Source organism: Globicephala melas, chromosome 2 (genome assembly GCF_963455315.2).
Source record: "Globicephala melas chromosome 2, mGloMel1.2, whole genome shotgun sequence".
NCBI lineage: Eukaryota > Metazoa > Chordata > Mammalia > Artiodactyla > Delphinidae > Globicephala > Globicephala melas.
The window spans coordinates 148,988,950-149,010,999 of record NC_083315.2 but is presented as its reverse complement, the minus strand read 5'-3'; the positions used below and the strand labels follow the sequence as shown (position 1 = coordinate 149,010,999).

The 22,050-nt window shown below is 49.5% G+C and overlaps 1 protein-coding gene across 1 annotated transcript in view; it reads left to right on the top strand.

The window, feature by feature from the left end:
- The first annotated feature begins 353 nt into the window (after positions 1-353).
- The window catches only part of MIDEAS (mitotic deacetylase associated SANT domain protein), a 66,902-nt gene continuing 45,205 nt past the window's right edge, over positions 354-22,050 (top strand). Inside the window, exon 1 of the mRNA XM_030831660.3 lies at positions 354-485. The gene's annotated coding sequence lies outside the window, so the exon portion shown is untranslated. The remainder of the gene's footprint in view (positions 486-22,050) is intronic.

Sequence of the window (22,050 nt, the reverse complement as noted above, 5' to 3'; positions counted from 1 at the left end):
GGTGGGAAAAACAAAAACAAAGCAAAAACAAACACAGAGCACTGTGCTTTCCAACAGGACCTTCTAGCAGCAACACCAAACTGAAAAACTTTTCTCCTTCCCCATCCTTTGTTTTTCCCGTAACCCCAGCTCTGGGTCCCTGAACCCCAACACCATCTTCCAGATCCAGCCTGAGAGCAGCCTCGACCGCACTTCTTCGGCGCGGAAACCACCCTGCTGGAGCGAGCCTCCCCCAGAGGGGTGCAGGCTCGGCGGACTGCAGCCCGCTTCCCCCGGCAGCCGAGGGCGCGCAGAGCCGGGGGCGCGGGCGGCTGCAGGGCCCGGCGCGCCACCGCGCGAGCTGCTGGGTCACGGCTCGGGCCGCGCCACCCGTTCAGCGAGGAAGTGACGACTGCGCCGTCCCGAGAGCAACAAAGTTTGAGTCTGCGGGCCTTGCTCGCCTGCGCCCCGCGCCCCTCCGAGCGGCCCCGGGATCCAGCGCGCAGGTAAGCCGCGGAGCTCGGCAGCCCCTCCGCAGCCGGGGCGCCGACGCCCGGAAACGTTCGGGGCAGGGGCTTGGCCGCGCGGCGGGGATGTGGCGGGACGGGTAGGGCCGGCTGCGCTGGGCTTGCGTGCGAGGGGCGCTGCAGGGAGGGAGCTCGGCGGCCGGGATTCGGGCCCCGGGCTGCGCCCCTGTGGTCGCCGGTTTGCCGCGGGACTTAAACCAGCCAGGACTGCAGCCGGGCCGCTCCGGGCGCCGTTGGCTAGCGGAGGGGTGCAGGGAAGGGGCCTCCCGTGTCCTGCGTCCGAGGCTAGTCCTCCACCCGGCGCTCCCCATCGCGACAGGCTGGGCGCAGCGGTCCCCCAGTTCCCGCCCGGTGCTTCCCAAGGAAGCGTGCTCTTCCTCTTCGTAGCCCTCGCCGAGGTCGCAGGAAGGAAGTTAAAGGAACTTTCCCCCCATTTTTCTTAGCTTGGCCTGACAATGACGAAGAGCAGAGCAACTCGGAAGTTTGGGAAAACAACCCTACGCATTTCCAAAATGCAAAACCAGAATTGCCCCGAAGCCCCCTTTGAACAAATCCCTCTGACTCCCCCACCCTTTCTCCTCCCACACCACGTCCCGAGCCTGACAGTAATCACTAAGGCCTAACACTTTGCAATTTAGCCATAAAAGCTGTCAGCGCACCCACCTACATATGTGAGTGTTTTCTATATAAAACTCCAAAACCCGCTTCCAGTGGACTCTTTGAGGCATCTCACTCTTCTCTGTTTTCGAAAACTGCTAGGGCTGCAGGAATGTGCTTGGGAACTTTGATGGTGGTTCCCGCCGCCCTCTGTAGCCTCGTGGAGCAGGCTTTTTTTTTTTTTTTTTTTTAAGAACAGCTGAGAAGCTTATGACATCCCTGCATAGTAACTTGGGACTGGCGGGTCGGGCGGGTGGCGCCCTAGTTCCCTGGCTTGGAGTCTTCAACTGTAGCAGCAGCTGCGGCGGCGGCGGCGGGGACGCGTTGGTGTGTGCAGGAATGTACGTCCGTGCCGTAAAGACTCCTTTGACATGGGATGTCTAGAAGTTGAATGGTGCAGTTCCTAGCAGCAGCTTCCTGGCGGCCTGTGATTACAGCGTGATTGCACAGTCAGGCATTGTTGGCGTGGATGTTTATACACAGGCTATTGTGCAAGACCTCGGGGGCAGAGAACAAAATGCAGATTTGCATTGCAGATGCCCAGGACAGATCTGGGTCTGAGCTGCAGTCACCAAGTTCTTTTTGGCCTTTCACCTTAGCTAGGTAATTTATTTCCTCGTTTATCCCTAAAACTCGGGACAATTTGCCAAACGCCAGAGAAGTGAAGTGGACCCGGGAGGGCAGGATCTTTTCACTTCCACCTCTGGCAGCCTGAAAACTACCCCAGGAACTGTACCCTTATTTGTGCCTGTAGAAAATGTGGGATGATGTCAGCAGGAAAAGGAGATGGGAGATGGCTATCAACATCCCTAAACGGGAAAGCAGTTTGAATTAGCAAAATTGCATGGCAGCTGGATTGGGGCCTGGTTGCAAAGAGGACACGTCAGACGTGTGACTGTGCTGGTGAGCTAGACTTTGAGCCTTGAAGTGTCAGCTGCAGAAGCTTAGTAGGTGGGTCCTAATTCCTTCATTGTGTTCTGGGCAAAGGGAAGAGTGCTGGGGCTTTAGGCTGTGTGTCTGTGCCAGTGTCGGGGGTGAGGGTCCGAGGGGGTGGGGGTGGGGGGGAGGCAGAGGAGTGACTCATGTTCATTTTCTCCAGAGGAACTCCCCCACCCCCTTCCTGAGCAAGGCCTGCTGCACAGACCAGGGTGGGTGTCCTCACACCTCCTGAACTGCTGTGCTGCAGGAAGGGAGCTAAGCCTTCAAGTGTGGAAAGAAGGCAAACAGGTTCTCCTTGAGGGCCTCAGAGGTGGCTAACTGTAGTAGAGGGATTTAAAACACAGTCAAAAACATGTACAGGATGCATGCTGGGTCATTCTTCCCACATGCCAAATCTCAGCCCCCTCTCTCGCTGCCCTAGGTAGAGACTCTGCCGGGGTAGCACTCAGCCCTGCTAAGGGGTCTGTGTGACTCGGCAGCAGGTACCGATGGCCTGGCACACCAGAGCGTCCCCATGCCTGGCCTTCTCCCCAGCCTAGTAACTGAGTTTTACCTGGTGGGAAAATGCTGTTTTGCAACCTCATGCCAGCTGGGTGTCACGGGCACAGTGACCATTTGTCAAACCAAAACATTAGGGCATATTCCCTGGCAGACACCTATGTGCTTCCAGAGACTCAAGGAAAAGCATGTGAAATCAGGACGTTTCTGGAAAGTCTGGGACTTCAGACACAGTTGCCACAGGGGAATGAGGGTTAGAGCAAAAACACCACAGAAGTAGGAGTTCCCATGAGTTGCACAACCCCTTGTTTTGGGTACATTTGGGTTTTCAGTGAACTTGACTGTCAAGGTCCTGGTCAGCTGTATCACCTGACCATGGCTGCTTTAGTAAGAGCCTACTGGTACCCAGAACTAGTCTAGAGGGGCAGGGAGGGGAGCATTCCCTTCTGACTCCAGCGGAAAGACAGCTTTGAGTTTGCAATCCTTTGTGTTTATGTAGACCGTGCAGAGACTAAAAGTGCCCAAAGGCCCCAGGGAGTGTGGGCAGGAGAGCAGGGGAGAGGGACCCCTAGCAAAGGCCAAAGAAGGAAGGACTCAGACCCCACCCCCCGCCCCCCAGAATTGTGGAGCCACCTGGAGCAGTTGCCCGTCCATGTCATCAGTTCAGCCTGGTTGATTTTTGTGCATAACTCATGCATGCCCTTCCCTTGGCTTGCTCAGCTTTGCCTCTGTATTCACAGAACTTGCCCTGCAGTTGTACCCAGCCCAGTTTAAGACCGGAAATTTAATCCTGACTTCCTCTTCCACCTTACATAAATGCTGATTTATGGCCTAAAGTTACTGCCCAGTTCATGGCCCCAGAGTAGCCCTGCCTACTGCCTCACTGTGCACAAGTAGGAACAATATTGAAAAAGCTCTGAATCAAAATGTGACCGATTTTTAAAAATCATTTTATTGTTTTAAGAGGAGAAACTATTTGGGTAGTTAGGAAGCTCCCAGCAACTTTGACAAAAACTCCGAGGCTCCACTGAGAGAGGCAGATGGCAAAGTCCTCTGCAAGGGGATGGTCTTAGTATGGAGGCCTTTTATGCTCTCCGGGCCCAGTATTTATATTTCTGTTCGTCTGCCTCCTCCCAGCTGCCTCCCTACACCGCAATTCCATGTTTTGACATCACAACTAACCTCCAAAAAAGGAGGCAGAACACCTCCAGCCAAAAGAGGGCATTCCAGACTCTGAAGAAAGTGCTGCAGTTTTCCAGATGCCCGGCAGTTCTGTCCTGCAAATTTGTTTCCTTCTTTAAAATGAGCCCCCCTTCATTTCTCATTCTCACTGAAGCATCTCTTTGTGAGACCCTTCAACCTTTTTTTTCTTTGTCTACATGACACAGGGCAGTGCTTTACGACTTTCTCTCTCAAGTGCCACTTGAAATGCACACAGGTCTTTGAAAAAGCCTGGGATAAAGGGCTCCTCTGTAATCTCACTTAAAATGCCTGTTTGCAAGGGTCAGCCTCCTGCTCAGCAACCTTCAGTGGCTCCCCACTGTCTGCACAGGAAGGATCAAACTTCTAGGATGGCAGTCAGGGCCTCCCACACAGGGGTCTGGCCTCCACTGCTCTCCTGCCCTAGCCCTTTGCTCTGACCTGGTGACCCACTCTGTGTGTTTGTCCACACTGCTTGTGGCAAGCATTCCTACCTTTCATGCTTCCCCGGAAGTCTGGAACGCCTCGTCTTTCCTCTCTCCTACTTGGCTCAGTCTTGCTCTCCTTTTTAGCCCTATTCATGTTGCCCTCCTTAAGAATGTCCCCTGTTCCACCCTGTGGGCCTCTCCCTGGAACTCCAGTAACATCCACTGGGGGCCCCTGATGAAGAATCCTTGAAACTTGGTCTAAAGGATTTTCAGCTTCCCCTTTGGACCATAGCTCCGATCATACCCTTCCTTTAGCTTCTTAAATGTGCTTTTGGGTGGATCAGTGTTACCACTTTTCAACTAAACTGGAAGTCCTTGTTTTATATATCTTTGTATTCCCAGCCCTGGGGTTCCTGGTGAATGTTGGATGATGGGGATGATGGTGATGATGAGGAAGATGCAGCAGATGCAGTGGCCTTCAGATATTGTTGGCTGTGCATAGGCACACACCCAAGCCAAGCGCCAAGGGCCGTGATTCCCAGTCTTTTTTTTTTGGCGGGGGCGGGGGGGTTATTTATTTATTAACATCTTTATTGGAGTTTAGTTTCTGCTGTATCACGAAGTGAGTCAGCTATACGTATACATATATCCCAATTGGTTCCCAGTCTTTATTCTGAACATTCACCCAGCCCTGCCTCCTTCTGCCTGTTGGCCTCTCTCTGGTGCCTCCTAGCTTTGTACCTCTTGTTCAGCTTCTTTTCCAGCACCTCTTCCCCCTGGTTGCTAGACAGTGTCTGTCCAGCTTCAGCACTGGCTCCTCCTTGTCTTGATTTGGGCCTAGTTGATCTGCCCCAGGATGTCCTAAGCCTGAGCACTGGCTCTTTGGGGAGAGCATCCATTACCTGGGTTCCTCAAAGGGAACCAGACTGATAGAAGGAGGTAGGGCCAACTGTCAGACACACTTGTGAGGAAGGCAAAGAGATGCTTCCTGGTTGACCATAGCTTTGATTTGCCCAAATAGGTACTGACTTATAAAACTAGGCTAAACTATAAAACTGAGTCTTGGGGAGATCCTTGCTAAACCCTAGCATCAGGTTTAACTAGGAGGATTCTGTTGTCTCCACCCAGTTCTCATGCTAGTAATCTCAACCTTGCCATATAAGCTAGATTCTTTCTTTTTTAATTGAGATATAATTCACATGCCATAAAATGCACCCTATACACTAAATTCCTTAAAAAAGATTTTTTTAAAATAAAATCTGGTAGATTCTTTTTTCCCCAGTTTTCTTCTCAGAAAGGTAATATACAACCCAATTGCCCATCAACAAATGAATGGATAAAGATGTGGTATATACATACAATGGAATATTACTCAGCCATAAAAAAGAATGAAATTCTGCCATTTGCAGCAACATGGATGGACCTAGAGAATATTATGCCCAGTGAAATAACTCTGGCAGAGAAAAACAAATACTGTATGATACCACTTATATATGGAATATGAAAAATAATACAAATGAAGGTATATGCAAAACAAAAACAGACTCACAGATATAGAAAACAAACTAGTGGCTACCAAAGGGGAGAGAAAAGTGAGGGGGACAAGTTAGGGGTATGGGATTAAGAGATATAAACCACTATGTATGAGATAGATAAGCAACAGGGATATATTATATAGCGCAGGGAACTATAGCTGTTATCTTGTAATAACTTAATGGAGTATAATCTGTAAAAATACTGAATCAGTATGCTATACACCTGAAATTAATAAAATACTGTAAATCAACTATACTTCAATTTTTAAAAAACAGGTAATACATACCTGTAGTTCAAAATTCAAAAGATGTAAGTTATACAGTGTAAAGTAAGTCTCAAAAATAATTTCAATATAGACAATAGATTACTATACAGATATATACATACGTATAAAAATGCAATGGAATTAGAAAAATAAGTGTGTATTTTAACCTTGAGGGAAGGAAGACCTTCTTAAGAAAGAGACAAAACAGAACTTATAAGAAAATACTGATAAATTTGATAACATAATCCTTTGAAAAAATAAATTTTCCATCCTCTATTGTTCCCCATTTCTTCATTCTGTCAGTGTCCCTGTCTTAGGCAACTACAATTTGTCATTTTTCAGCTATGCTTCCAGATGTAGCTTTTGCACATAGAAGAAAGTATGAATCTATAAACAAATGCTGGCATACTCTACACAGCATTCTGTGTTTTTCATTTTTAATGTGTCTTGGAAGTTATTCTGTATCAGTGCTCGTAGAGCCACCTCATTTTTTCCATTGACTAAATTGTATTCCACTGTATGAAAATGCCATCAATTATTTAACTAGTCTACTACCGCAGAACGTTTGGGCTGTTCCCAGTCTTTTGCTATTACATACAATGTTGCAGTCAATATGTTGAATTCACTTTTAATTGAAAATTCTTGATGAACATAAAAGGGGTGAAGCTGGGATTTACCTAGAAAACTTACTGAAAAATTATGCATAAACTGCACTTAATAAACCAATAGAATCTGCTGTTTCACAAAATAATCAATTTTTAGAACTGTAGAACCTTCTATGACTTTTAGGACCTTAGGGACTGCTATCATCCCGCCTCTCTTTTTGTTTTTTATTGGATTTTTCTGGCTGCATTGGGTTTTTGTTGCTGCACGGGTTTTTCTCTAGTTGCGGTTGCGCGGGCTTCTCACTGCAGTGGCCTCTCTTGTTGAGGAGCACGGGCTCTAGGCGCGCGGGCTTCAGTAGTTGTGGTGCACGGCCTTAGTTGCTTCGCGGCATGCGGGATCTTCCTGGACCAGGGATCGAACTCGTGTCCCCTGCATTGGCAGGTGGATTCTTAACCACTGTGCCACCAGGGAAGTCCCCCGCCTCTGTTTTATAGTAACTGCAGTAACAGCATCTCAGAGAATTTAAATCTGGGAAGGGAACCTACAGTAACTCACTTTTAACTAAGGGTCAGAGATGATAATTGACTTCTCTAAGGTCACACAGCTGCAGAATGGAAGAGTCAGGCACAAACCCCACATTCCATTTCTTTTCACCATCTTGCATCGATCATCTTAGTCATCATAATCATCAGTTCCAGCCTATTTGTAAACCAAGGATTTTGTTTACAATTCCATCTCTTTAGTTTCCTTAAGGCAGTACACAAAGATTTAAAAAGAAGAAACTTGACAAAAAACAAAACCAAAAACCAGGGTTGGAGTGAGGCCTTTAAGAAGCGGGATGCTAGAAGGCCCAGGAACACAGACTTAGCACCCCTTGGGCAGCCAGTTAACGCAAGGCTGACTGTCCTCACTGGGCATTTACAGAACAGCTGCAGTGCTCTCAGCACTGCATGTGGCACAACAAGGGGTGCAAAGCAGGGTCCCACTTGCCCCTTCTCTCCAGGAGGCTGACAGTCAGCTTCTGAGATAGGTTGTTGTCAGAGGGAAAAACAGACTCAGGGTGGATTAGTCACTTAAGAACGGAATTTGGTGGAGTTGCATTTTCTGGGGGTCAGGTTCTAAAGTCAGTGTGTAAAGTGAAAAATAAGAATATAATCAAGATTAACCTTGAAAGTCCCTTAGGAGGGCACCAGGTAGGCGGCAGACATACTGGCTCTTGATACTTAAATTCATCTTAGGCTGTTCCTCTAGTTCTGGAAGAAGTTGCAGTTTCCAAGGTCAAGCAGCAGATGAAGTGTCTTGAATTTGGGGGCTCTGTAGTATGAAATATGTGTGTGTTCAAATACTACAGTCTCACTCAGCATGCCGAGATACTTATACTGTGATATTCCGCAGGCAGCAGGCAGCAGGCTCAGGGCTCTTAGCCCATGCTCACCCCTGAATAGATGGAGGGTTTATACGTTAGGAAATGACCATAGGACGTTAAGCAAAAAAGGCTCTTTGAACAGGTGAGCAGGGTGCAACGGAGAGATCCATGGAGTGGGTTTTAACTGCAGGATTGCAGAGGGAGGACTTATGCTTGGGGTGACCTGTCATTGCTGTGGGGCTGGGCGAGGGCAGTGCCATGTGGAGCAGACACTTTTCTCTGCTCTAAGGCCCTAGCCCTCCACATCCGCTCTCCTTCTCTCCCCTTCCCCTGCTTCCCTTCCCCAGCCTCCTTATTGCAGGCCATTGTAAGGGGCCTGCAAGGAATCTACCTCATGAGTCTGTGTCTACTTCCTCTGTGGCCTCCCAGTAGCATGTGCTTTGGGACAACTTAGGAGCCACATCCACTCCCCGATCCCCACTTCCACTTGCACTAGAGGTGGGGAAAGGCTCAGGATTTCCTCCAAGGAGCCTGTGCTGACCTCCCCAGCTGGCATTTAGGATCTGAATTCCCAGTTATGGAGAAAAAGAAACCTGGCCACAGCAGTAGCAGTGGAACCCTGCCCATCATTGTTTATAGAGTGCTTTCCCCCACATTCTTCCTTCTTTTACTCACTCATGCTGTATGCATTTTTTGAGTCCCTACTGTGTGCTTAGCTCTGTGCTAGGTACTGGGGATGCCTCCCCCTTCAAGGTGTTCACGGTCTGTGAGGGAGACGGACACACACAAAAGCCAAGAGCCATTAGTGCCACGGATGTCAATGTGAAACTGTTCAGGGGTCTGCAGGGCTCAGAGGAGGGACAGGTCGATTCTGCCAGGCCAGAGGAGAGAGGACCGTTAGGAAAGGTCTAGGACGGCCCCAGTGCCTTGCATGGTCCCTGTGCTCAGGGAAGCCTGGGGAATTAATGAATAAGAGGCTTTCTGGAGAAAGTGGTGTGTGAGCCAAGTCCTGAGAAACGAGTAGGCGTCCACCAGGTGGCAAAGGGGGTCAGGGCATTCTAGGCACAGGGAGCAGCTCAGGCAGGGCCTGGAGTGGAGGCGTGACACAACACGGTCTTCTCCAGTAACTGCAAGCAGCGGGTGTGATGGAGCACGTGTAGGAGGGGGTGCAGAAAGGACAGACAGGGGCCAGGTCACGGGCCAGCCATTTGTGTCAGCAGAGAGATTTAGACCTTACTCTGAGGGCACTGGGGAGCCACTGAGGACTGATTTTGTGTGTGTGTGTGTGTGTGTGTGTGTGTGTGTGTGTGTGTGTGAGATAGGATCAGATTTTCTTTTTAAAAGGTTACTCACTGTGATGTGGAGGATTGACTGGAGCTGGAGAAAAATGGGCAGTAAAGAGACCAGTGAGGAGGTCATTGCAGGAGGTCACTGTGGTCCCTCGGGTGAGATGGAGGAGTCTGAGCCAGAGCGGTGGGGGAGGGAGAAGCTGGATTAGGAAGGTGTCGAGGGAGTTGGGTTGACAGGCCTTGAGGACCAACCAAATGAATAGAGCAAGGGAGAAGTTGAAGTGTTTCCTTAGGTTTCTGCTTGAAACAAACAAGGAGGAGCAGCTTTTAGGGAAGAGACAATGAGTCTAATTTTGTACATGTTGAGTTGGAGGTGCCTCCGGGACATCCAAGAAAGCAGTTCTAGTGGGCAGTTGGACATATGGGTCTGGGGCAGGAGACTCCCACAAGGGATGGCAATGGGCAGCATTGCCCCCTCCACGAACTCTAACCAAGCTACCCCAAATAAACATCATTTAAGTAAAAATGATGACTTACTGTGCAGCTACAGCTTCAAGACAAGTTCCAGACAAACCCAGTTACCTCCCAGTAGCCCCCTCTGTCTGTCAGACACTCTGGAACAGACACTTGGGAATCACCAGAACACAGAAGGTGGTTGGAGCTAGGGGAGCTGATGGCATCACCCACGGAGAGCATGCAGTAGGAGGCAAGGGGATCACCGTTTAAGGGGTACGGTACTAGGCAAGTCAGCAACGGAGACCAGGAAGGAACCAATGGTGAGGAAGGAAGAAAACCAGGAGAGCATGATGTCATAGATGTCAAAGGAGGAGGGAGCTTTGCATTTTATAACAGGGACCATGGTTTTGTGCACCTAGTACGGCACATGGCACATGGCAAGTTTTCCATAAGTCTTTATTAAATTGAGTTGAAATTGATCAACTGTTAATCATTGGGGACGTCAAGAAAGAGAGGACTGAAAAGAATGATTGACTTAGGGATTAGAAGTTTCCTGGGTCTTTGCCACGGGTGGGGACTTCTCATTTGATTTAACCTCCCTGAGAAATAGGTGGTGCAGGTGTCACCGGGTGCCCCAGGGTTGGAGTGACGTGTGCAAGTTCTAGAGCGCAGGTTTCTTGACTCCAAGTCCACCTTTCCCTGAACTGATGGGGAAATAGGGAAGAGTCCAAGGGAGTGCTAATGCTTTTAATTTCTGATATTAATGCCCCAAATCTAACACCTGGTTAGAACCAGGGGCAGGATGAATTGTTATATTCAGCATTTACGTCATTTGTTCATGTTTGTGATTATTAGGTGGCTGTGATCCTCTCAGATGTGTATTTAGATGAGACTCTTTTCCCGGAGGGAAAGATAGAAGCTTGAGCCTAGGTGTTGTCTCGGGGGGGTGGGGGGGCAGTGCAGAGGAGTCAGTGTAGAGGTAGAAGGACATGGTGGGGTAGTCTAGGTCTTTGGTCTGCAAACAGCAGAAGCTGACTCTGGCTAAATTAATGAGAAAAGGAATGTACTGGAAGGATATCTGGTGACTCACTGAATGTCCTGGAAATCTGGAGACTGAGGCTCAGAAATCATTCAGGACCTGTGGGAAGTTGGGTAGCTGAAACCAAAGACAAGGTGATGATGCCACTGGCCTGGCATCACTGGTGCCTGCTAACCTGACTGCTGCCACCACTTCCAGAATGAATTTTGAACTCTCCCTGACTCTTTGTGTCACTCAATCCACAGGCAGAGCCCAGGCTGAGCATCTGGTTGGCCAGCTTAGGTCACATGCTCATGTTCTCACAGATTCTGGAGGTTACAGCTTCCCCAGTTGCAGGTGGAACTCTCCCTTCCACAAGGACTCACAATGCCAGGTTCCTTAAACCTGGGGACAGGTACGCATGCCAGGTGGACAAGTGTCCACCATAGAAGCCAGAGCCCGTTCTAGCCCTCAGACTGGGATGACTGGGCAGTGCTGGACATGAGGTGGAGATGGGGCATCCCCCATAGGCCACTGAAAATATCCACGTTTTGATCTTAATCTTTTTGGACATCTTTCTGAATCCTTTAGCCTCCAGCTAAACTTTAGGATTCCTTTTTTTAAAAAAATAAATTTATTTATTTACTTATGGCTGCATTGGGTCTTTGCTGCTGCGCGCGGGCTTTCTCTAGTTGCGGTGAGCGGGGGCTGCTCTTCGTTGCGGTACGCGGGCTTCTCATTGCAGTGGCTTCTCTTGTTGCGGAGCACGGGCTCTAGGCACGTGGGCTTCAGTAGTTGCAGCACGTGGGCTCAGTAGTTGTGGCCTGTTGCCTCTAGAGTGCAGGCTCAGTAGTTGTGGCACACGGGCTTAGTTGCTCGACGGCATTGGGATCTTCCTGGACCAGGGCTCGAACCTGTGTCCCTTGCATTGGCAGGAGGATTCTTAGCCATTGAGCCACCAGGGAAGTCCTAGGATTCTTATATGCTCTGGAGATCTGAGCATTTCATCAGCAGTTGGATTTTTCCTCTGGAATTTGAAGGATTCCAGTGGAAAAGAGAGCTCATCCTAGCATCTGGATCCTCCCTGCACATTTGATTCCACTTGGAAAACTTCAGCGCTGCCTTGTAAGGACAGAGGCCAGAGCTTGGCTCTCTCTGGCTAAAAGGCAGCTACAGTACAAATTCTGTTTCTCCTCTGGGGTTGGGCAAGACCCACAGGGCCGTGAGGTGTTTGGGAGGTGCTACCTTGCTTTTGACTGGGGTTTGTCTTCAGGCTTGGTGCCAAAGTTGTCCAAAGTGACAGGAGTAGGTTCTTCTCACGTTCTAAAGATGTCAACCTGGTGGAGATGTCCTATCCAATATCCTGCCTGAGAGAGAGCTAAAGGAGGTAGGGCTTCATCTGCCTGGGGCTGTCAGCATTGCCAGTCGCATCCCTGCCCAGTTTCCTCATCCACACAAGAGGGTGTTTGTTCGGTGAGCACTAGCTCCCTTCTTGCCCTCAGATCCTCTGGTTATAGCTCTTTGACATCAGGGCACCTTGACTGAAATCTTGGCCATTCAGTTCCAATAACCTTAGACGAAGGAATTAATTTGCTTTAAAGAGAAAAATGCAGTTTTGAACTTCTGGCCTCATGGCTGTGGTGGCTACCAGCATTTCAAGGGTCTTTTCCACTGGTGCCTGTTAGTGGGGAGCTGCTGCCTCCACGAAGCTGAGTGTGTCAAGGGCTGGGTTCTTGCACCCCGGACTGGAGGTGATTCCTGAGGCTGAGGCCTGCTCACCAATGTGGGGTCAGGGTGACCCGGGGAAGGACGGAGCAGGAGTGTTCCTAGCCAGTGCTGGCTCTGGCACAGTTTGCACTATTTGCCCATTTTTGTCCAGATGACATAGAATCGTGTTGAGAACAACACGGAAGCGGAAAAGATGTCTTGGAAGGATCTGAGCTGTTTTTACTAAAACACAGCTTTGATCACGTCACCCCTCTTAAAAACCTTTGAGGGCTGCCCAAGTCCTGCAGGAGGAACCTCACATTCCTCAGAAAGGCCCCCAAGGCCCTGAGAGCCCCAGCCCACCTCTCCACCTCCTCTCCTGCCTCTCCCCCTTCCCTAGCGCCGCCCTCTATGTTCTCTCCGCTCCTCCGCGCTCCTCCAGGCCTCTGTGCCTTGTGCATTGTTGTTCCCCCTACCTGGAGCCGTCCTCCCTGCCCTTTTCCTGGCAGAAGCCCACAGAACCGGTCAGAAGTCACCTGCTTCCTTGCTGCCTTCCTGAGCTGCCACCTTAGCGTTTCTGCAATCGAGCTTCCCCACAGGAGGATGCTGGCATCAGCTGCAGGTGTGCCTGCCTCCTCCCTGGCCTAGCACTGTGCCTGGCACACAGTAGGTGTCCCGTGATGGGACCGGAAGGGTGGCCTGAGGGGATGTGAGGGCGTAGGGGCAGGCCCAGGACCTGGCCTCGGTCAGGGGACACGTGTGATTGGTGAGCTGACAGCCTCCCTTTGCACCTGCTGGTGGAGCTGCTGCCTTGGTGGCTTTGCTGTTTCTCTGAACCTGAGGGAGACCCTGGTGAGGGTGGCAAGGGGATTTAGGGCCACAAAGCCCGCACCTGGGTCCCCCTCACCCTGAGGAGGCATCTATGGTGAGGAGCTGGTTTAAAGGTGGCAGAGACTTTCCTCCCCATCAGCCCAACCCCTGAAGAGGGCTAAACACCAGCTGCCCTTGGAGGACCCCTTAGTGTCCATGCCTGGCATTGTCTGCTGGCTTTGCACAGAGAAGGAACTAGGGAGAACGAGTCAGCACAGCATGAGAGGAGGCATGAGGCTCTAAAATGGAAAGCCCTGGTCAGCCGAGTGACCGTCAGGACAGGCTGGGGCTCTTTCTGTTGGAGGAAGAGGGGCACCCACCTGACAATGACTGCAGGATGCAGCAGGAGCCCCAAAGCAGGCACTTGGGGTCTCAGTTTGTCTATAAAATGAGACACTTACACCACATGTGGTTCTTTCCTGCTCAGAAATTCCCCAAGCCTGTGAACGGAGCCTGGCAGGCGGTGACTTTATGGTGCCTCACAGTGGGACCTGTGTTACCTCGCAGGAACCCTCCTGGTGTGGAATAGTTCCCCGGGGTCTGCATGCCACCTAGAGAGAGCCGTGGAGGAGCGTATTTCCCACCATTTCTGATGAGGTGGACTTTCTTTCTTAAGAGATTTTCTTTCTCAAAGTTGAACCCACACATGCATGGGCCTACTTGACCACTGTGAGTGCATGGCCTCTGTTGTTTGCAAAATATGTTTCCAGACCAGGAAGCACATCGTATTTCTAAGATCTCTTTTAGGAACCCATCGAAGTGTGTCTTTGTTCTTGGCCCTTGGAAGATCAACTCAGAGGAAACTTGAGTGGTGGGGTGGGTTTGATGTCCTAGGGAGGTGTTGGCCCGTTTTGGGAGGGATCTGTTTTGGGATCTGCCTTTGTTTCTGCCTCCAGGGCGCCTGCTCCCTCCTCCTGTCCAACTCAGTCCTCCACCTTCCTACTCACATCTCTGTCCTCCTTCCTCATCCCTCCCCAGCAAATCAATGGAGCTGCCTCCAAGCCATCCTACCTTGCTTGGTAGGATTGGGAGGTGTCAGGAAAACTACTTTTGAAAAAGATAGTCCAGGTAGCTCACACAGAACAATATATTTTTTAAATGTAAAACTTGAAGCTATAAAAAATGTTAATTTCCTTTTACGTACTAGTATTACTCTTGGGAATTTATTCTAAGGAAATAATTCTAGAAAGGAAAAGAGCTATACGCACAAAGGTATTTATAGCAACGTTGTTTAAAATAGCAAAAAACTGTAAACAGCCTGAGTGTTCCACATGGCTATATAATTTGTGATACCTAGACTCAGTGGAATATTGTGCCACTGTTAAATTAATATGAAGATGATATTAATTCATGCGAAAGTGCCGAAGAATTTTGGTGAAAAAGTGGCTTCTGTTTTAACAGGCAGATTGCACATACACTTGACGAGTGCATAAAAACTGATTACATTGGCTATGGTATAAATTGGCATAAGGTAAATACAAGATTTAGGTGAAGTGGTTATGAGTGGAGTATTTGTGTGTTTGAAATTGCTTTACATATATATACTTTTATATAATACTTTAATATATATTATGTAATATATATTAATATAGTTGAATATATTATACCTTTATAACATTTCTATTATATATTAGTTTACTCTAATATATACTATACTTATATAATAAATACATGTATATACTTATATATTATATACTTAAAAAAAAAAGACCTTAACTTATCAACATCTTTGGATCTGGGTGGGAAGGAGGCCAGGGGGAGGAACTCCAAGCCTCCCATCTGTTACCACCTGAAAGAAGGAACTGCTGTGTCTTATCAGCCCCCTGCACTGCAGGGGCTGGAGAGTTCAGATTGGCCGAGCCTGGCTTCATAGGTTGGCTAACTACATAACTTCGGGGCTCCCAGTGGACTCGGCCTGATGCAGGCGACCCTCAAGTGGCCTCAGAGCCCCAGATGATTGTTTGCACCTGGGTTTCTAGGGAACCAGCCCAGTGAGTACATGTGGCCCTGAGGCTCTGGCTTTAAGCCGCCCACTCACCTCGAGGCTGCCGGGTCCTGCTGGCCCAGCCGCAGGGGGAGGCAGATTCTCTCTTCTGTAGTTCACACAGGCAGCGGGGAGGGTGTGCTTTGCAAAATGACCTGCTGCACAGTGTTGCACAGATTCATTATAGTATTGAAACTTAGAGTTGCCCTTTAGCCAGGCTCATGAAACCCCCCACATTCATCCAGCCTACCTCTGGCTTGGCCTGCAGGGCCCTCTGACCCCTCTCATCTTGCCATGAGCTGTGCTGGGACTTGCAGCTGCAGGTGTGGCCTGTGGCTGAGCAGCTGACTGTCTTCTGACCGCCTTCTGACCACCTTGTATCTCTGGCATCACAGAACCTTGGGACACCTAGTGCACGGCCTTCTCACCCATCACTCCCCCTTTGGGTTGCCTTCCTGTGTGTAGCCTTTTCTTCTTGGTGGGGAACTTTCATGTCACGTGGAGTATCTGTTGCAGGGCCCACGATCATTCTTTCCCTGTGACTAGCACAGTCCAAGGCAGGAAATGCAGACTCCTTGTGTTGCTTGGCGTCCCGAAGTGGGTGGAGCTGGAAAGCCCTGGGCAGACCTCGAGCGGGCAGGTTGGAGCCTGCTAACACAGAAGCCACCGCAACAGAACGTGTGGAGAGATGGGTTATCGCAAGCACATATCCGCTAAAGCCAAATTCCAGAACTGTCAAAGATTTGGAGTTTGTTGTTCCAGGATCAGACTGAAATAGGGCCTTGTGGCTGGCGGTTTGCCAGAGTCAGAGAGAAACTGGAGAGCGTGTTGGGCACAGGGCTTGCTTGGATACTCATGAAGGGTACTCAGGCTGGTTTCATGTCTTCCATGACACGCAGGCTTGTGCGTGGGTTTGGAGGCAGGGGTGGGGAATATCCATGTGCTTTCCTAGAATATCGTGTTCATTCCTAGATGCCGTGGTCCCATCCCCACCCTCTACAGTGACCACCAGCCAGCTCCAACGGGATCATTGCTGGTGGTGTATTAACTGACACAGAATCTAAGTAACATGCTGTCTTCCTGAGCCCAGGACCCAGCAATAACTGCTCGTCTCAGTTCCCTAATTTATAGACCACGTGCATGCCCCAGGGTTGTCAGCAGCTCAGTGTCTTGAAGCTTGAAACACATTTCCATAGAAACAATGCTATAAATGGTAGTTGAGTTCCTAGGCTAGCCCACAAAGAGCCCTAGTGTCACCTACGAAGTTGCTGAAATAAGGTATTAGTAAAATTGAGAGCGCAAATGCAGCAGTAAGAGTTAGCACCCGGGACTTTGGAGGTTAAATGGTGTGGGTTTATTTGTGTAACTTTGTTTCTTTGGTGGAGGTGTCTTTCAGAGCCCTTCTGACAAGGGAAGCTCTGGGGCCCTCCCCCTACCTACAGTCATAACCCCTCCTCTCCCAGTTTACATTCCTTCTTCCTTCCTCATCAAGCCAGGGCCCTGAGCCTACCTGCCCCCGGGACCAGGGCTGGGGTGTTTTTATTATGAGGAAATCCTGTTCAAAGGCCTTTACATCGTCAGTATCATCATCATCATCATCATTATTTAAACCATCTTGATCAACTTAACATAATAAACATTACACCTTAGCAATTTGCCTTGTTCAGAATTCTCTCCTGATTGCTGCTAATGTTCCTATGGAAGTTTTAACATTGATAAGTCCACCTCTACTATTTTTTGTACCGATTTTGTCCCTTAACATGAGCTCATCAAATGGTTTCATCAGATTGTTTCCATATGTCAGTCCTTTCCTATTTCATTCTGTTAACATACCATTCTGTAATCTGAATGGAGTTCCATTTGGGGGGGTGTCTATATATAGGTGCTATGAGCATCGTTTATAAAAACTCCTTGGTGGCGATATTTTATTTTATTTTATAAATTTATTTATTTTTTTATTTGGCTGTGTTGGGTCTTCATTTCTGTGCGAGGGCTTTCTCTAGTTGCGGCGAGCGGGGGCCACTTTTCATTGCACTGCGCGGGCCTCTCACTGTCAAGGCCTCTCTTGTTGCGGAGCACAGGCTCCAGACGTGCAGGCCCAGTAGCTATGGCTCATGGGCCCAGTTGCTCCGCGGCATGTGGGATCTTCCCAGACCAGGGCTCGAACCCGCGTCCCTTGCATTGGCAGGCAGACTCTCGACCACTGTGCCACCAGGGAAGCCCGGTGGTGCTATTTTAAGTTGTTTTCGTGGGATCTGGTTCCCTGATCGTAATTACCTGATGGAGTCTTAAACTCTTGCAACACAATGCAAATCACATTCTAGAAAGATTTGAACAGTTTATAGTGGTACAGCAATGTATGTGCAGCTGTTTCCTGATGACCCTGCCAACAGTTTTCTTGTTTAATTTATTTACTTATTGTCACGTTGACTCTGGCCATAATGGGCCCTTAATGGTGTTCTAATCTGCATATTTTAAATTGCTGCTGAGACTGTACATTTTTCCGCCTGATGAGTTACTGCTTGTCCTTCCTTATGTGTCAAACGGTGCTCATCTTCTGTGACTGCGGAGCCTCCCCACATACACGTATCTCCTTGAACCACTTTCCTGTTGGGAAGTGCAAAGTCCTGCCTTCCTCCCTCCCTCCCTGGCTGGGGCCCCGCCCCTTGAGCTGCGCTAGCGCCTCTCCACACCTGCCTGGTTCACCACCTCCGCCATTCCCTCCATCGCCTGCAGCCCTCCGAACTGGCTGGGACGGATGCTCTCGGTGGGGCCGGCTGGGGCTGGGAGGGACCAACAGTGGGGCCCCCGTGATGGAGGCAAAGGTGCCAGGCAGGGGCTTGCCTGAGTGGTTCTGAAATAGGTTCATGAAGTGATCTCCTTGGAGGGAGGCCGCGCTGGGAGATTCTGGGAGGAGCCACAGGCTGTGAGGGCTGGAGATGGCACAGGAGTTCATCTGGTCTAAGGGTCACCCACTCAAAGGCCTGTGGGGAACAGGGGCGATCTCAATAACAGGGGCTGGCTGGGTGCAAGAAAACAGCACAGATGAGATGAGAAACAATAGTGACCCACGGCCTAGAAAGGGGTGGAATCTGTGGAAAGTTGGAATGTGTGCGCGCCATCACAGTGCCATTCCCCTCCTGAAGCCACTCCCCTTGTGCTGCTACTTAGCTCCACCTGCGAGAAGGAGGGCCCAATGTGGCCAGTGTTCCAACTTTTTTCATGACAAACCAGAAATCCCGATTTTTAGCTTAAACCTCCTGATTTAAATAAATGGTGAAAATCAATTTAATTCAATTAAAATAAAATACATGAGATGGGTCAAATACAGTGTATCTGGGAATGAGAATGGCCTGTGAGCCTCCAATCTGTGACGCCTCATTATTTGACGTTTTTTCTGGGAAAATACAGGTCCAGGGAGGTATCCTCATATAGCCGAGAGAAGGACTCAGAGAGCCCAGAGGTCAAATACCATCTGTCTGACCTTGGAAGAGCTGTTTAACCTTTCTGAACCTCAGCTTCCTTATCTATAAAATGAGGATAATGGCTTCCTCTCAGGGCACTGGGTGGACCCATTGGGCTCGCATCATGTCAAGCATTTAGTAGGTGCTCATGTAAATGTCCCGCCTGGGGTCATCCAGAAAATCAGAGGAAGAACTAGGCTTAGAACGTCACTTTCCTGACTCCCAGTCCAGAGCTTGTTCCACATCACATTGGCCTGCTTTCATGGGAATTTCCAGAGGTGTTTGGACACAGGGGTCCTTCTGGTCCCTGGGCAAATGCAGGTCACTTTGAGAGCTTGCCTGACAGCTACTGAGCTCAGGTAATGGGGACTTAGCTCTGTGGACTTTGCCTTGCAGTCCCCAGAACCCAGGAGATCCAGTCTCAGTAGTAGTAGTAGTAGTAGTAATACCATACAGGGAATTCTCTGGCGGTCCAGTGGTTAGGACCCGGTGCTTTCACCGCCGGAGCCTTGGTTCGATCCCTGGTCGAGGAACTAAGATCCCGCAAGCTGTGTGGCATGGCCAAAAATAATAATAATACCATACACCACTGAACCTAAGAAGCCAATGATTATAAAATGACCATTATTTTATTTACAACTATGAAAAAGAAAATGCTGCTAATTAAACCTTGATGTGCTATCAGTTGTAAGATGCATCCTCACTTCAGAGATATTAAAATGTGCATCTTAGAATGGAGGAAACAGACTAGTAATAAAAGTAGTGATAATAATACTTACATTTTATTGCCTACCTCAGAACTCCACAAATGTTATTTGTGCATTTATCAACAAGCACTTACTAAGCACCCAGCATGTGCAGGCACTACGTAGGCACCAGGGATACAAGGTGACTAAGATCTAGGCTGTGCCCTTCAGAAGCTCTGAACCTAGTAGGGAGATGGTGCAGGAAGCAGCTGTACAGCAAGGTGTAGGGGATGGAGTCAAGATAAACAGACCGTGCCATGGGAGTTAGGAGAGAGAGTGGCTGGTCTCATCCTTAGGGACAGAGACCAAGACAGTTCGGGGTGCCTGGGATTGATTTAAGTTCTCCCAGGAGGTAGGAAGTGAGGGAAGCAGATTTGGGCTGGGGAAGAAGCTAAGCAAGGAGGGGTGTGTTGCAGCTGGAGCTAGCTTCAGCCAGATACTACAGGGAGCCCTGCAATAGGAACTGCATCACCACAGATTTGATCCCACCTTTCTTTTGGACCCACCCCTCTCCACCCACCCACGCTCCACCCACCCCCCTTGTCAATCATTGGCTGCAGTGCTCTCTCCTAGCAAAGGCTCCCTTTGAGCCCCCTCACAGGGGCAGCTGTGAGCCCTTAGCAGTCAACACTCACAGTAGCTGGGAGTCAATACTAGCAGCAGCTGCACTCACAGTGCACCAACCTGGTTAAGGGGCTCTGGAAGGGCTCCAGCAGTGTACACTGCAGTGGCCGTGCTCTGCTTGGAGGAGTCAAGGAAGGCTTCCTGGAAGAGCTGCCATTAAGCTTAAGTCAGGACCAGGGTATGGCAGGTTTACCTGTGGATGAAAGTGGGGGGAGGAGGAGCACGTGTGAGAAAGAAGGCATCTTGGGGAACTTCAGGTTGTTAGGCTATGTAGGCCTGGGGCTGGGAAGTAGGGCAGAGCCAGATCATTCCAGAACTGCAAGTGCCTAACAGTCTGGCTAACAGTCTCAATTTTTTGCAGTAGATGATGGGAGGTATTGAAAAGGGATGTGATCACTCTGATGGCAGTGTGGGTGATAGGTGTGCAAGACTAGAAGATCAGTTAGGAGATGAGAAAAAATGGGAGTCAATACTTAGGAAGACTTAACGTACGCCAGGCACTGTTTTAAGCTCTTATCATCCCCTTCTTGCACATGAGAAAACCAAGTGGTTAAGAAACTTGCTCAACGTCATCAAGATAGTGTGAGCCAAGAATTGGACTCGGGTCTCAGCCTGTGCTCTTAACCTGGACATTCCCATGAATATGAATTTTGGCTTCTAGTCCAAGGCGCATCATTTGTATTTGTTTTCATTTAAAAATAATGCCTTAAAGCATGCCCAGTGCACACCCTGGATCTCGGAGTGCCCGTTCCTCCTGGCCCACAAACACAAGGTAGGGAGGCTGAGCTCCAGAAATCAGATCGTGAAGGAGTCTGTCCTGGGGTTCTGCAGGGGACATGGGACTGTGCTGAAACGAGGCCTTCGGGAAGCTGGCAGCTCTGGTTCTGTGAAGAAAGGGTGTTTCTCTCCCCATGGCCCTGCCGGCCCACCCTCCGTGGTGGCCACACCTGTTTTGTCCTTCTCCCTATCCCCAGCCAGACGTCTCTCCTAGAGTGACAGCAGCAACTGGGGGCATCTGCAGAAGTTCCCTCTTAGGCTTGACAAAGGCACTCAGAACCTGGCCCAGGCCTGCGAGAGAGGGAGGTGGAGGCGGGGGTAGGAGGGCCACGGGATGAGGACAGCTGTAGGCTGCTGCGGCAGGCACGGCCCTGCCCCGGAACAGGTGAGGTAACTGTGAACTCAGGCGGAGGGCCCCCTGGGTTTTCATGGGTAAAAGAGAAGACAGTGCAGGGACTTCTCAGCACACGGTGGCTTAACTTCACAGCTGGGGTTTTGAGCTCCCTGCTCCCTCAGAAAGGACGTGGCAAAAAAGGGGTGAAGAGAAGGCACAGGCATCAAAGGAGCGTCCCTGTTCGGGCTGGGAGGGCGCACAGTGGAAAAGCTTGGAGGGAAGGACGCAAAGAGCAGGGACTGGGCAGAAGCCTTGGAGAGACACCTGGATGGGACATTGAGTCAGTGTTGGAAAGAGTCTCTCTGGGAAGAGCCCAGCATAGGGTCACCCTGAGGCTGATGGGGGTGGACCTGGGGTCCTTTCAGAGGAAAAAGAATCTTGACTGGACTAGGTTTTTGAAAGGGAGAAGCTAGTTTTGGGAGAAGGGGATATAGGGTAAAACAGTAAAAAAAAAAAAAAAAAAAGAAAAAAAAAATTGTCACCTCGTATAGGTACATAGCATGATAAAGCAGTTTTCTTGTCCTTGTGATTCTCCAAAGTCCCGAGAAAGTAGGCATTCTTTTATTGTTTGTGTAGCAAATACTTACAGTACGTCTCCTAGGGAGCCAAAATGCAAGACTTGGAGAAGGTAAGTGTCAACTTTCCTAAGATCACACAGTGGGTTGGCTTTAGTTAGGCAGGACCCAAACTCAGTCCTGGTTCCCTGCTCTTTCTACAACT